This window comes from Ruditapes philippinarum, unplaced genomic scaffold (genome assembly GCF_026571515.1).
Source record: "Ruditapes philippinarum isolate M1 unplaced genomic scaffold, ASM2657151v2 ctg1932_1_1_1_1, whole genome shotgun sequence".
Classification (NCBI taxonomy): domain Eukaryota; kingdom Metazoa; phylum Mollusca; class Bivalvia; order Venerida; family Veneridae; genus Ruditapes; species Ruditapes philippinarum.
The window spans coordinates 54,094-71,324 of record NW_026861531.1 but is presented as its reverse complement, the minus strand read 5'-3'; the positions used below and the strand labels follow the sequence as shown (position 1 = coordinate 71,324).

The 17,231-nt window shown below is 33.8% G+C and overlaps 3 long non-coding RNA genes across 4 annotated transcripts; 1 reads left to right on the top strand and 2 right to left on the bottom strand.

Moving 5' to 3' along the window:
* Positions 1-644: 644 nt before the first annotated feature.
* LOC132715960 (uncharacterized) lies at positions 645-3,084 on the top strand. The gene is made up of 3 exons (XR_009623754.1): positions 645-698; positions 1,570-1,683; positions 2,164-3,084. It is a non-coding gene; the product is annotated as an uncharacterized LOC132715960 (long non-coding RNA).
* A 6,978-nt stretch (positions 3,085-10,062) lies between these two features.
* Positions 10,063-16,957, bottom strand: LOC132715957 (uncharacterized). Of its 2 annotated transcripts, XR_009623751.1 has the most exons (6): positions 16,577-16,957; positions 15,422-15,608; positions 14,851-14,957; positions 14,575-14,685; positions 11,720-11,885; positions 10,063-10,211 (listed from the first exon to the last, which is right to left on the bottom strand). It is a non-coding gene; the product is annotated as an uncharacterized LOC132715957 (long non-coding RNA). The 2 variants fall into 2 exon arrangements; XR_009623752.1 differs by lacking the exon at positions 11,720-11,885.
* Positions 13,384-14,566, bottom strand: LOC132715959 (uncharacterized). Its single transcript, XR_009623753.1, has 2 exons — positions 14,334-14,566; positions 13,384-14,172 (listed from the first exon to the last, which is right to left on the bottom strand). It is a non-coding gene; the product is annotated as an uncharacterized LOC132715959 (long non-coding RNA).
* Positions 16,958-17,231: the final 274 nt, after the last annotated feature.

Below are 17,231 nucleotides of genomic sequence, written 5' to 3'. Positions count from 1 at the left end.
TATGTCGCCGTTACTCTGAAGCAGGCAACACAAAAATAGATACTTATATATCTTGAAGAAATTACAAAAATACAGACTGAAATAGAACAAAACGCTCTCACGACGAGCAAATAATGATCATTTCTTTGATTAATTACTATATGGCCTCCTAAAAGTTTCTCGCCTGACTTGTCGTTCTGGTCCCATGTTGATTAATCAGGATCAAGTGATCCTGATTTTGTTTTCATCGTTTGCTAGCATTTTGATAGAATTCATTGGTACATACACAAATTGTAAAACATTGCTGATCTGCAAAGAAACAACCATATTTTGGGATAAATCCGACAAATAACAAAACAAATGCAAAAAGGATCAAAATAAGGATAAATTTTAGGATCAACATCAGTATTTGGATCAAGTGTAAAATGCACGTATCTTGTAAAATAGCAAGGCATTTATTTTAAATTTCATGCTGATGATTTTCAATAATTATTAGATAGCCTTACTTTTGCACCTTAAATAAAATATTTTCCTATTAAGGCAAAACACAAAAACTGCAAACATATGACTTTTGTCAAATACACAGTTTAATTTATCATCGTATAACTTTGTATACGCTTGCTTGAATTACACGTGATGTTTTGTCTATATATTAGCATTCTATGTAGCTTTTTCTCATCTTGACGGAAGCGACACTGCTGTGAAGTGATATAAACCAGGTAAATAAATTGAATAATGTTTGGGTTATTTCGAAGACTCAATATTTCATATAATTAAAAAAATAACGATATTTTAAAGACTTGTTTTAAAGTTTAGTTTTAGAAGGACCATTTAAAATGTCTGGAGAGAATATTATTGCTTTGCAATATCCTATAAAGTATTAAGAATAAATAAAATATATAGAAAAACTTTAAGTAGAGTTTACAATTTCGTGATGTGAAAACACTTTTTGTGGTATTTTTTGATATGACATATATTGCGAGATTTTCGTTTACATTACTTAGTTTTATTTAATTATGTTTATACCTATTAAAGGCCTATTATACCCCTGAAATGTTTTTATTTCTATTTTGTAATTGATTATTATCTTTGATATACTTAAATAGTTTCCAAAGAGTTACTCATTAAACAATAACCGGACCTTTTTTCTGTTGCTTTTTGGCAATTAGTACAGTTATAGTGATTTAGTATTTTTATGTAAGTCAAAATGCTACTCTGTTTAGATTTTGCTATTTTTATGACAAATTATTCATATATAGCATTTCTTTCATCTAATGTGCTCCAAAACCATTATTTTGATTAATTCATTTCTTTATTTTAATTATTAGTTTATATAAAACATTAATTTATTGAAAATCAATGTAATAATAATGTATTCGTTTCTGACGAATAATGTGCATTTAAGATAATATCTAAAAAATATATTTTAAACACTGTGATGATATTTTCTCGGTTTTGACGAAGTTCAATGTTTTCCCGTCTTACTAGAGGAGAAAAAATAGTTGAGATTATGGTGCTCAGTGATCATACTCGAAATTTATTTCGTTGAATTTTAATAAATAACTGTTACTTTTTATGTTGATATTGTAGATTCCTTAAAATGGCGGTGTTTATTTGGCTTGTCATACTCCTTTCTTTCCTGTCACTTTCAAATGCACAGCTAGAGAAATATTGCTGGGCCGGCTTTCAAAAACAGGAATGTGTGTAAGTAAAATATAAAGCAGTGGTGTGAACAAAATAAAGTATTAGAATTACCTTTAACGCTCCTTTCCTTAGGTATTTATTTAAAGTACTGTACTTTTGTGCAAACAGTTATAAAATATTTATCATTTCATTTGATATTGAAACCGCCAACTTAATATTTTGAATTACAATAGCTAAAAACGGAATCCGTAAAGAACGCAAGCCCTAAACGACAAATTGAAAATTTTGCAGGCTCGATTTGACTGGACCTGTTCATGGACGGTACTGAAACCTTGTATTTAGGAACATCAGCAGATGTGTTCATACAGCGGCTATCAAGTAAAGTTATAAAGTTACCAATTCAACTGTCTTCATTATACCTGGCCGTAATAATATCTTTTCTATATTTCTAAAGATCATTCCAAAAAATAAACATTTTTCATGATAAAAAGATATTATTCTCTTTTAAGTTATTATTACATCATTATTCTCTCTTCTTAGGGATAACACACTCTTACAAGGGCGAGAGGGACTAATGGTAAGCTACTTTCTCAGCATTCCATTTTCTCGGATTTGCTGCGAAGCCCTAAGTTGTACCCAGGAGACAGGGAGGTGTGAGTTCCAATACGCTGGGTGCCATGATAATAGCACAGCAAATATCCAGACTCGACCAAGACTTTGGGAACTCCAAAACATACCTCCAGTGATGCGGTGTACCGATGTGCAAGGCAAGGGTGCATTTTATAAGTTTTGGACTCAGATTGTGCAGAAAGAAACCCTTTTGTAATTAAGAAACACTCATTAAAAGACGTTTTGATTTTCGGAAAAAATGTTATGAAGTTAACAATAAAATGCATTTAAGATGAATGTGATAATAGATAAAACGCATGAATATTCATTAACTAAAACAAACAATAACCTTATATAAAATTTCACGTTTGCGTAATGTCCGCTCTTTTCTTTTTAGATATGTTTACAATCGAATATTTATTAATAAAAATCATACCGACTTTTTAACAATTTCAATTTGATCGTGTCGGACGACCTCCGAGGTGTAATATTTTTTTCCAATTTTATAAGATCAGCCAGCTGGGTAAAACAATCATTACACCGTTCTTTCTTTATATGTGTACGAAACAATGATATAACACTGGCTGGGGCAACTTCGGGAGATGTTAATGTCAAGGCCGTTGGGTCGGGACGACATTTTGTTTTTGCAGAAACATCCCGAGATGTCCCCCAGCCAGTGTAACCTTGCGTAACTAACGAGTTATATATATTATAACTGTTTTATCGTAATTTCATAATTTTTAACAGAAATCAGCAAAAAATACTGTGTTCAGTGATTTTCCTTTTCTTGTGCCCTTTCTCTTTGTTTCAAATCAAATCCCTTGCAAAAATATATCAATATCAGCTGATAAATGTTGTTTTTTGTGCTACTAGGAATATGTGATACCTCTGTCCTATTCCAAACTTTGTAAAAAAACTACACTGATACATAACAGATGCAAAAAGACTCAACTGTAACATTTAATTCATGACAAAACAGCACTGTTATATATCAATTGTACAGTTTTGAAACCTTTATTTAAAATGAATCCTAACCATGCAATTAAATCCTTTAACTTCGTGTTTTAAAGATTTGTATTGTTCTTTCTAGCCCATTTTATTTCCCTGATATCAGAAACATCCCTTGATGTCTCCCCAGCTAGTGTTTAACCCTCGTATGTAGCTCGTTTCATATATTATAAATATTACGTATCTTTATAATAAAATTCAATAATTGTATGCCAAGATTTGTATGCATTTATTGGAACTTTTTCTCTAAATTACTATACATAAACATATCACTACAAGTACACATGGAATCTGGAAAAAGTGAAAAACAGTGATGGCCTAAACATTTATTTCTTTTTTATGCATACATGTTTGATTTACTCATGTTTTTGTAAATCAAACACACTGAGTGTTATTGTAAAGAAAAACGTCAGTTCCATGATTACAAAGGCCACATATATCAGACCGGTAAGCATCAGCACCAGCAAAAATTATATGTTATTTGGGACAACAACAAAACAATATCAAACTTTAACTAATTTTATTTTATAGTCATACATAGTGGCATATGTAATTTATCTCACTGAGTAATGTTTTAGTTAATCTTTTGCATTTTATGGGCACGACTCCATTAATAAAAAAGGCAAAAGGTTGGGATACCGGGCATACAAAACCCTGTTAGGGCATCCCTAGCAAAACAAACAAATGACACAAAATCAAAACAAACAAATGGAACAAACTGTATAAATTTTTGGAACCGTATGCTCTAGAAAATCATTGATCAAAGCTGTTAAAACAATACTAGTCTTTCAATTCTTCATTCACAAAATAGTCAATTTTCGCAAATGTATATGAGCAACAACACAGCATTGACACTGTTGCGCGAAATTGGTTCTGGGAAGCAGAAACCAGTATCGCCAGTATCACAAAATGTCTATTCGCCCGCCGCCACTAGACTTCGGATGGTGAACGGGAAATCGGTGAACGGGAGATTTCCCGTTTTCCAGTCGAAGGCTCCGCCAATTACATATAATATTGGCTTCGCCAATATCATATTATTATTGGCTCCGGCGAATTGAATACTGAAAAAAATAGTCGTGCCCAGCCATTCTATGATTTACAATACAACACTGCCGTGTAGGTTATTCAACTTTAGCAAATAAAGCAGCATTCTAACAAATATATATACTAGCACTCATAAATCAAATATGACACTATCTGAAACACAATAATTTGGGTAGCAACCACCAAGGTCTCGAGTTCAGTGCCATTTCTCGTGATATGAATTTAGCAAAAACATCCAAACTGCTCCAAATATGTGCTAGCTAAATGTATATACATTTGACAGTGCATTTTCTCAAGATATTAATTTAGCAATAACCAAGATCTCGAGTTCAGTGCCATTTCTCGTGATATGAATTTAGCAAAAACGTTCAAACTGCTTCAAATATGAGCTAGATACATGTATACTATAAGTGTAATCAACGTGATCAACGTGAACTATAGATTATGCATCAACACATCAACTTTTCAAATATACATTTCCTGAATCACCCTATACCATAGGTGTTCGGCGGGGTGATTGCTTCAACCCACAAATGGTAATGTGACTTAGTAAATAAATGGGGTTACCCCATATGGGGCCTGACAAAAAAATCAAAAACAAAAACCGAAAAAAAAGATAATATTGGTATTTAGTTAGTTATTATATTTGAATTTTAGATATTTTCTTAAAAATTAGGTTGACAGAAAAAATGCCTTACCTAAAATTCATAACTAATCCACACGTGTATAGTTGCTTAAAAATCTTGAAAAGTGCTTGTCCCTTGCGGACAGTGAAAATAAAAGTGAAAAGGTGACAACTGACTTATGCAGTGTATGACGGATAAACTCACATTCTCTTTTGCAACCGATAAAGCTGTAAAATGATCAAGTATTTCAATAAACAATTTACATGTTCTGAGTTATGTGAGTACATTATCTAAGATCTTCTTTACAAGGACATATTTGAAATATTGGTCCGCCTAAACAATGTTTATTTAGTCAAGGAGAATAGAAAATACATAAATCAGTCTAAAACAAAGGCTGTGTAAATAAAAAGATACACTTACTTAAGAGAACAATATTTCTGGTAAAACAGGATTTCGCATTTCTAAAATATCAGATACAATCCCAATTTGATTGCCTGATTAACAGAATTCTTTACCACAACAAATTAATATTCTCGATGAAATTAAATTCAGTTCATAAATCATTGGTAACTAGCCACGTTGGGCTTAACTTAACTTATAATTTTATTTAAAAAAAATTAAATTCAAGATTAAGAACACTTATTGAAAATGGATGTTAAATTGAATGCCCATTTATAACTTGTCATTCATAAGTTATTAAATTGACAATTACGTGTATACCTTGTCCTCAATGAGATCAAATTACCCCTTACCAAAAAAAAGGCTCTCTGGTGAACATTGCGACAAGTTTGCCGCAAACATTGCGGTGAGTTTGCGGTAAACTGCTTTCAGCAATTATTTACCATGCAAATGAGGTTTGCGGCAAATTTGCCGCAACTAATGAGGTTAGCGGCAAATTTGCCGCAAACTATAGGTGGCGGTAGCTTCTGTTTGCGGCAAATTTACTGCAAACCTCATTTGCATGGTAAAAGTTTGCAGATGTTCGCCAAAAGTTTGCGGCAAATTTGCAGCAAACTTCATTTGCATAGTAAGTTTGCGGAGGTTCGCCAGAAGCTTTTGGTAACACTGCGGCAAACTTCATTTGCATATTTGCCAGTTTCAGCAAATATGTTCTGGCGATATTTTGGCGAACATTTTGGTAAAGTTCTGGCGAACAATTTTTTTCAAACATTGGAATAATTAAAACTAGCTGAATTATAAGAAAACAAATACATATTGGTTTAACACATTTTTTCAATAGAAAATAAAAGAAATATTACAAACATATCAGTAGAATAAAATGAAATTTGATAAATTTGTAAAATAAAGAAATTAATTCTCCAGTTAAAAAAAGAGATAAATTTTACACACATTTTATTAGCAACTGATTCTATACATATTTGACTTTCATAAATTTCCACTCTTTAGTTATGATGCTATCATGAATTGTTCATATTACTTAATAATCAATTAAAACAAGAGCCTATTGAACCAGGGTGATCCTCCCCCGACTAGGATTTGGACACAGAAAAGTATATCTTTTGAAGTTTCAGGGTTATGTCCCAGACAAAGTTCAAAGTCTGATAATTCCAAAATAGTTGTAAAATCACACTTCGAAGACGCTATGGGCCAGACACATTTTTGCTTCAAGGTCATGCTGTGACCTTGACCTTCAAGGTAATGACCCAAATGTTGCGTGTGACATATCATCTCAATATGGTGATCATTTCAGTGAAATAGTTGTAAAATCCGACTTCAAATAACGAATTTATGGGCTGGACACCATTTTGCTTCAATGTTATGTTGCGACCTTGACCTTCAAGGTATTGACCCAAATGGTGTGTGCAACACATCGTCTCAATATGGTGATCATTTCTGTGAAATAGTTGTAAAATCCGACATCAAACTAGAACTATCGCTGAATGCGATTCATACCCCCACCAATGTCCTTGACAGAAGACAACTTGGAAAGGTGGTTAAGGGAATAACTTAATTAAGTGACACAAAGACATAAAAAGAAATTAACTCTGGTGAAAAAAAGACTAATTGTACAGGTAATAGTAAAAATATCTATTATCAAATCATGTTCGAAACAGTTACAAATAACCTTTCATTTTCCCAATATACTAAACTTTTTATAAGTCAATTTTTGACCTTCAAGTGTGGCCTTGACCTTCAGCTGGCACAAGGGTAAGATGGGTTCTGCACATCGCCCAATTGGAGTGAACATTTGAGTAAAGTTTGAAGAAAATCCTTCCATTAGTATAGAATTTATAGAGCGGACACAACATATTGTCTAGTATTGATTGTATGTAAATTTAAAGACTTAAAAAGGGGCATAACTTTGTCAAAATCCAATACAGAGTTATGAAACTTGACCTGCATATTGTAATTGTGATACCTCATATATCTTTTAAGTTTCAAGCAAATACCTATGCTAGTTTCCGAAATATTCAAGAACATGTTTTAATCTAAAAACATTTTCTAAGTCAATTTTTGACCTTCAAGTCTGACCTTGACCTTTAGTCTGCACAAAGGTGACATAGATTCTTCACATAACCTTGTTTAGGTGAACATTTGAGAAAAGTTTGAAGAAAATTCTTCCATTAGTATAGGATTTATAGAGCGGACACAACATATTGTCTAATATGTGATTGTATGTAAATTTGAAGATTAAAAAGGGGCATAACTTTGTTAAAATGCAATACAGAGTTATGAAACTTGACCAGCATATCTGAATTGTGACACTTCATTTATAAGTTTCAAGCAAATACCTTTCCTAGATTCAGAAATATTCAGATATATGTTAAAATTAAAGAACATTTTCTAAGTCAATTTTTGACCTTCAAGTGTGACCTTGACCTGAAGCCGGCAAAAGAGTGACATGGGTTCTGCACATAACCTTGTTCAGGTGAACATTTGAGCCAAGTTTGAAGAAAATCTTTCCATAAGTGTAGGACTTACAGAGCGGACACGACATACTGTGTAATATTTGATTGTTTGATATTTGACCTTCAATTGTGACCTTGACCTTGAGCTGACACAAGAGCAACATGGGTTCTGCACATCCCATTGTTGAAATGAACATTTGAGCCAAGTTTGAAGAAAATCTTTCAATTAGTGTAGGACTTACAGAGCGGACTTGACATATTGTGTAATATTTGATTGTTTGATATTTGACCTTCAATTGTGGCCTTGACCTTAAAATGACACATGGGCAACATGAGTTCTGCACATCCCCTTGTTGAGGTGAACATTTTAGCCAAGTTTGAAGAAAATCTTTCAATTATTATCAGCTAAGTCAATTTTTGACCTTCAAGTGTGACCTTGACCTGAAGCCGGCAAAAGAGTGACATGGGTTCTGCACATAACCTTGTTGAGGTGAACATTTGAGCCAAGTTTGAAGAAAATCTTTCAATTATTGTAGGACTTACAGAGCGGACACGACATACTGTGTAATATTTGATTGTTTGATATTTGACCTTCAATTGTGACCTTGACCTTGAGCTGACACATGGGCAATATGGGTTCTGCACATCCCCTTGCTGAGGTGAACATTTGAGCCAAGTTTGAAGAAAATCCTTCAAGTGGTATAGGAGTTATAGAGCGGACACGAAAATGGAGACGGACGGACCGACCGACCGACTGACCGACCGACCGACGCGACAAAGCGAATCCATTATAGCCCCCCCCCACATTTTGTGGTGGGGGTATAATAACCAAGATATTGGCCGGACACAATTTTTGTTCAAGGTCATGGTGTGACCTTGAACTTCAAGGTAGCGACCCAAATGTTGCGGGCGACACGTCGTCTCAATATGGTGATCATTTCTGTGAAATAGTTTTAAAATCCAACTTGAAATAACAAAGTTATGGGCTGGACACGAATTCGGGTTCGTATGTACGTACAGACAGACGGACAGACAACCCGATGACTATATGCTCCCCCGAAATTTTTGGGGAGCATAAAAACAATGTTTGACAATAGCTATTATTCAGCACATGTTGCAGTATTTCTTAGCACCAAAAATGGGAAATATAATATTGTTGTAAAAGCTAAAAATCAGAAAAGTTACAGTTTGAAATCTTCTATCTGGACAAAAAGTTTCATTCAAACATGAACTGGCATGGAATAACATACATACTTCGACATCCACTTAGACAAATCACTATTAATAACAATAAATACTAACAATAGCGTTATGTGTTATGCAAAAACAAACTAGACCAATAATGGCTTTCAAAATTGTAAAAATGAATCTCAAAAATATATTTTGGTCTTATACAAACAACATATTTCATGGACATAATACCTTCAGATTTAAACTCATGCCATATAACATTATGATTGTGAGCAAAACAATATCTGACACAAACAATTATGGCTTTCAAAATTGTTAAAATTAATCACAACAATATATTTGGTCTTATACAAACAACTAATTTCATAGACATAATTTTTTTGTTTGTTTGTTTTGGGTTTTTACGTCACATCGACACAGTATAGGTCATATCGTGACGTTCAGGTGCCCTTCCTTGCATTATTTCAGGCACGAACGGGTATCCGAGTAGAACCACCGACGTTCAGTTAAGCTAGCTGGATAGCTTCCTCACATGAAAGAATCCAAAGTCCCTGTCGGGATTCCAACCCACAGTGGTGAGGGGCAAGTGGTTTGAAGTCAATGACCTTAATCACTCGGCCACGGACGCCCCTCATAGACATAATAACTAAAGATTTAAACTAAATGTCTTTAGTCATGTCATATAACGATTGCAAGCAAAACAAAAACAGACTAGAGCAATAATGGCTTTTAAAATTGTAAAAATGAATCTTAACAATATTTTTGGGTCTTATACAAATATAGACATAATTATTAAAGATTAAAACTAAATGTCTTTAGTCATGTCATATAACGATTGCAAGCAAAAAAAACTGACTAGAACAATAATGGCTTTCAAATGTGTAAAAATGAATCTTAACAATATATTTGGGTCTTATACAAACATAAACATAATAACTGAAGAATAAACTAAATGTCTTTAGTCATGTCATATAACAATTGCAAGCAAAACAAAAACTGACTAGACAATATTGTAAGTTTTGCATGAAATTGGCTTGGCAATTTATGAGATGTTGTTTAAAGATCAAGTTTACGGAGGAATGATAGACAAAAGCTCACAATGTCACTTTGTAAGCTAAAAACGCACTACTTTACTCTTTCACTCTTCCAAGTTTCAGTGCCCTGGCCATTGTGTGTATTTTGGTGTTGACTGCTTTGGTGACTAAGCTACTCTCCATATTTAGTTTATTGATGCAGTACACTGAAAAAAAGAAGGTTTATTTTTCATTTACATGTTACCATGTTTATACTGAATAAAACTAGAACTATCACTGAAGGTGAATGATACCCCAAAACCCCACCTTGAAATAAAGTGGCAGTAATCTATTAGTAAAGCCCACTACAAATGAAGAAAATAAACACCAAAGGCAATTATCATTCATTGGTCAATACACTGGTGCTGGCTTGATTTTGATCTGTTGGGATGAACATGTATTTGCATTGCAAAACCTAGATTTATTTACAAATGACAAGTGGCTCATATATTATAAGTTTATCTAACTTAGTTAAGAAATCAAGGTATTATGTTAAAAACACACCAAAATAACAAACAAAGGTTTCAGTGATCACATGTGTCGCCTCATGATGGCCAATTTCATGTTGGGACAAGTTTTGTGACAGTAGGACAGACAGACAGACAGTGCACAACTAGACTTGGTACTGATCATTCCTTTAAAGTTTGGATGAAATTGCACCAGTAGTTTTTGAGGAGTAGTCCGGACAAGTTTTGTGACGGACGGACAGACAGACAGACGACGGAGAAATGATCCCTATATGTCGACCACTACTCCGTAGAGGCGACACAAAAATGATGCATGCTGTGAACATGACAGCCAGGTCAGAGCTCAAAGTTAAAACCAGGGTCATTCAAATAACCATTAGGATTTTCTTCTAAATGCCACTGTTTGAAAGAACAATGTTGACTAACAGTCTTACTTGTATGCAAAACTCACTTTTTCAATTATACATCAATAACAGTGGTTAAAATATACACAGATACTTTTCTGACAAATTCTAAATCATTACTGACATGATAACTGAGAAAAACTAGAAATGTGTCAATAGGACACGGATGCCCCACAAGCCACTGTTCTGTCAATCTTATGACTCTAGGTCAAATAGTTTTTGGACTACATGTGCCACAAGTTGAAAACTAAAAATCAACAAAGGGCCATAATTCTGTTAAATTTGGTTGCAGCAAAAATTCCTTTATTACCATCTACACATTAAGTTTGTTAATCCCTGGAAGTTAAAGCAAAATCTGCCATCCTGGTTAAAGAGGAGTTGCGTTCACAAAATTTCTACATAGTATATAGTGAAAAAAATCAACAAAGGGCCATAATTTCTGTTAAATTTGGTTGCAGCAAATATTCCTTCCTTTACTACCATCTACACATTAAGGTTGTTCATCTCTGGAAGTTTAAGCAAAATCTGCCATCCGGTTTAAGAGGAGTTGCTTTCACAAAATTTCTACATAGTATATAGTAAAAAATCAACAAAGGGCCATAATTCTGTTAAATTTGGTCGCAGCGAAAATTCTTTCCTTAACTACCATCTACACATTAAGGTTGTTCATCCCTGTAAGTTTAAGCAAAATCTGCCGTCCGGTTTAAGAGGAGTTGCGTTCACAAGATTTTGGGACGAACTGACAAGTGCAACGTTATATGCTCCCACATTGTGGGGGCATAAAAATAATCTTATTTTACTTACATGTTAAACTGTCAAATCCTCTTTTGTGCCAGGCAGTATCTACTGAATTGGACATACCACTGCTGGTTTTACAGGGAAATTTCGGGGAAAGTCTTAATCTGCTGTGAGGTTTTTCAAGATGTGGACCACTTCTGATTTGTTTTCAACCTTTGACTGTCTGTGAGAACTGTAATTGTAAAAATATTTCAAAAATATTTTCTGTAATTTAAAATTCATCTTTAAACGTAATATTGACAAATATTGAGAAACTACACCAATGAATTGACAATAACTTATTTATAATTAATGTAACACAATGTTCATACTAGAATTAGTTTTGTTAATTATTAACAGTGTTTCTGACAGAGCGCGTTTTTCGCGCACTATTTTCAGCCATGACGCAATGAAATTTAGTTAGTGCGTATTTTGTGACGCAAGAATTTCACCGTCGCTGATTTCAACACAAGTCAGATATACAGACTATAAACCGTCAATTCAGTATAAAAATGTACGGAATGTTTACCGTGGGCTCCACTATAATTTTAATGAGAAATGAAATTTACCGGGTCCGTGGTCCGGCATTTAGCCAATTTCAACTAGTTAATAAACGCTTGCATTTATACAAATGTACGATACTGCATATATTGAAAGCGCCCAGACAAAATTATTTATTTTGTTGTCGTCATATTCTGCGAACGAATAACTGTCTGCTGGAAAATGCAGTCTGCATATATGTTAGTGTTCATCTGTGCTGTTCTACAGAAATTAGAAACTTCGAAGGGAGCGATAGCGACAGGAGAATGTTTCTAATTTCTGTAAAACAGCTAAGGATGAACACTAACATATTTAGTGTCAAGCTTTATTTGGCCCTTGATTACGTCACTAGGCGGTACTATGAAGCACTATGAAAAATAGAAGGCGACTATGAACAAATTTCAATATAGTACCGACTTTCTTTCTTCTATGAAAATTAACACACATAATTTTTAAGAAATACAGCGTTATTATTGGATGACAAATAATCCAAAATAGCAGAGATTGACCAATTTCTTCACGAAAAATATACAAAATATTGTAAATAAAACTTATAAAGTGTTACCTGTTTTTTTTTTTACATTTTTGTTAAATTTATTGGCATGACCCTTATGAATTTGAAATGACCCCTAAAATATCATACAGGGGGTCATAAAAGACCCTCAGAAAATCAGAGCTGGCAGAAACACTGTTATTAATGCTGATTGCACGACTTTTTCCTGACCAATTTTAGTAATCACTTTTATGAAATAATTCGGACTGCATATCGATTATTCATCACATGAAGACACATCAAATTGTTTCTATTGAAGACGACCCCAAATAGCATTACAAAATTATCACAGTATTATCATTTAATTGCTACACCATGATTATAAATATATATAAAAACTAGAAATGTGTCATCATGCCACGGATGCCCCCGCATGCAGCCAAAATTTCAGATGGTGCATTAATTTTTTTTTATTTTAAGTTCAAAGCCCTTAAAACTTTTCAATGTTAACACAAACCATTTTCATACACTGTTTAAGGCACTGAAATTATTCAGTCTTAACCTTTTAAAAATAGCATATTGCATATTTGTAGCCAAAATAATGGCTAAAAGTATGAGTGCTGAAACTGAAAGTTCAAAATTTTTCCTACATTCAGGAAAGATAAGTTTGTCTAAAATCATTGAACCACAACCAAATTCAAACTTAAACTGCTTATTCCTAAGATGTATCTATATTATTTTCAAAGTGAAAGGGACATAACTCTGCCAAAAAATCATCAAACCATGACCAAATTCCAACTTGACCTGCCAATTCCTTTGACATATCTATATGTAAAATTTAAGTTGAATATGTAACACTGTTGGGTAGATAATGAACAGAAACTGTAAATTTCATATTATTTTCAAAGTGAAAGGGGCATTAGTCTGCCAAAAATCATTGAACCATGACCAAATTTGAACTTGACCTGGGCATTCCAAAAACATATCCATATGTCAAATTTGGGTTAAATGTGTTGAACCATTGGGGAGATAATGAACGGAAACTGAAAATTTCATATTATTTTCAAAGTAAAAGGGGCATACTCTGCCAAAAATCATCAAACCATGACCAAATTCGAACTTGACCTGTATTTTCTCATGACATATCCATATGTCAAGTTTGAGTTGAATGTGTTGTACCGTTGGGGAGAATTTGAAAGGAAACTGAAAATTTCATTTTATTTTCAAAGTAAAAGGGGCATAACTCTGCCAAAAATCATCGAACCATGACCAAATTTGAACTTGACTTGTATTTTCTCATGACATATCCATATGTCAAGTTTGAGTTGAATGTGTTGTACCGTTGGGGAGATAATGAACGGAAACTGAAAATTTCATATTATTTTCAAAGTAAAAGGGGCATAACTCTGCCAAAAATCATCGAACCATGACCAAATTCGAACTTGACCTGTATTTTTTTCATGACATATCCATATGTCAAGTTTAAGTTGAATGTGTTGTACCGTTGGGGAGATAATGAACGGAAACTGATATTTCATATTATTTTCAAAGTAAAAGGGGCATAACTGTGCCAAAAATCATCGAACCATGACCAAATTCGAACTTGACCTGTATTTTCTCATGATATATCCATATGTCAAATTTGAGTTGAATGTGTGCAACCGTTCTTAAGATAATGAACGGAAACTGATGATGACGGAATGACAGAATGACGGAAGGACGGAAGGACGGAAAGGACGGAAGGACGGAAGGATGGAAGGACGGAAGGACGGAATGACGGAACAGGGTAACACTATATGCCCCGGCCATTACATGGCGGGGGCATAAAAACTCATAGATTTCAACTTACAGTTTAATAGCAATTTTTGTTTGATGTATTGTTGAGGATTGTTCATCACAATTGTATAAATCTGACCATTCACTGTCATTTGTAACTGTAGCATCTGACTGAAGAATAGACCTTGAATAAAAAAAAAAATACATATGTACAAACAGTATATGGAGAGATATTCATATATTGAAGCAACTGACATAACACAAATAGTTCAACAACACCAGTCAGTTTTGCATAGTCCTTTACTTTCGTAAATAAACAAAATACAGAAAACAAACTACCAGTACTCACTTTAGTGCTGGCGAGGCATCTGGCAAAGGACATCCTCCAAGATCTTGTCAATAAGATCTTCCATGATGTTGTGTTCTGATACCATTGATTCTTCATGATGCACATCCCTTAAAAAGAATGCATGTATTTAATAAGAATTTTAGTCTTAAACCAATGAAGGTAAAATATGATAAACAAGATCAACAAGGAAAGGCGACGTTCAATGAACGCAACCCCCATATGACCCAGCAACAAGTACCAATGGCAAGGAGCCCAGGCGGACCCAGTTTGTCATGTAGAAATAAATACTTTTTTTAAAAAACAATTACACATTCATGTTATTTTGAAAAAAGAAATATGTACATGAATATAGAGTAACATGCAAAAACAACAAAGCCATTGTTTAAAAATTCTTTTCTCATATATATATGGATTGTATAATATTCTTTGGTTCCCTAAACCACGAGTATACCAGCAATATAGGATTATACCATGATAAGCTGCATAGACATAATAATTACAAAATAATTTTTCAAATTCTTCCAATTCAATTACATGTTATTTCGAAAATATCATTGTAAATGTGTCTTACTCAATTTCCTTGATCTTTCGCAGCAGATTCTGTCGACATAGACAGATAGAAGCCACTGTCTCAATGATATTTCCAACACGTCTCTCCATTTCTTTTCATGTTTTTATTTCCAATTGTTGGTATATTGAGTGTTGACAACAAATTGTTGACCCTCCCCTCACCGGCCCACCTACACTATCAATCATTGCTGTAAGAAAATGAAAAGAAACAAATTATTTCATTTAAGTATACAAATATTTTGTCAAAAAAAACTTCACATGGATTGTAATTTACATAACCGTGATAATAACACATTGCATAAATTTATATAGAGCTATTTTTAGCTGCCTCATGTACATTGTATGTTGAATATTACTGTGACTGTGTGTATTGGCAGCCTAGTGTAAACTGTGTCTTTTATATAATGTACATGTAGGATTCTGTAATGTCTTAATAAAAATTGCATTGTTGCAAGATTTAATTTAGCAACGTTTTATCATTTGTTTTTCAAATTTCTCAGTGACTTTGGGGAAATTAAAACAGTTCAGAGGGAAGTTTATAAAAAAACTTCACAATAGGAAGTGGCTAGCTGTACAGGCCCGTACGGCTAGCCAAAAGCTCTAGCCGTACGTGAGTCATGTACGACTAGCCAGGACACACTGTATTGGCTAGCCGTACGGCACTTTTCAAAATTATATGGAGTACGTGAGTCACGACTCACGTACGGCTAGAACTTTTGGCTAGCCGTACAGGCCCGTACGGCTAGCCACTTCCCTCACAATAAGGAGTAGTGTTTTACAGCTCAACACAAACAAGATACATGTATTCTGTATAATAAATTAATTATTTATAAATCTGAAGCATAAATTTGGTCCGCATGATTTTACATGTTTGACATCATTGGAAGACAAGTAGATAAACACTGATAAATGTATATTCATTTTGGTTAGCTTAAGGTCTTCAGCGTACCCGTTTATATACTATGACATGACATGAACGCTGAAGATAACCCCGTAGGGAAAGTCCACCAATAATCGTGCCAGGAATCTGACACGCTCGTATTTATTCATCGAACATGCCATGAAGTAAAGTGAAGCATACCTTGATAAAACTATATATAATCTGTTGATAATCTGTTGTTAATCTAAAGTATGATGCAATACATTAATCGCTTACCTGGTCCTAATTTTGTGTTGACAACGAAACATGGCATTCCAACTTTCCCAGGTCTTCAATCTACTACTACTAGAGTCTGTGTTTTTCCATAGGGAACACAATTCACATGACCGCATAATTTCTGTGTTTCGACATTTCACATACAAATATCCAGACACACCCTGTTTAAATTCACCTAACATGTTGTCAAAAGTTAATGGTAGCCTACTGGTCCAAGTCTACATTTTTTACAAAATCTTAGGGTTGACCGTAACACGCCAAACTCAAGTCTCAACGATTCTTCTTCCCTTTTTCCAACCCTCATTATCAACCGATTTAGGAAGAGTTGATGTTTTGTAGAGCTGGTTTGGTTGACCCGTAATACTGGTTACCTGCACTATAGTTATTAGTCCAATATATTAGACGTTACAGGCTTGTTATAGTTTTTGTCGGTCAAGCCTGACGTCTAATAGTTATTGCTCAAAAACGCATAGCATCATAAAAAATTCAAAAAATGTCTATTGTCCTGCCTTTCAAGCTTTATTCAAAAGCTTATCATATTTTCTTTCAATTTCATGCTCAATCATACACAAAAACTGTCAAACGATGAACTTATCAATTTAAAATCAAATATAAACATCAATCTATTTTGTCTATCAGCCATACTGGTTAAGCA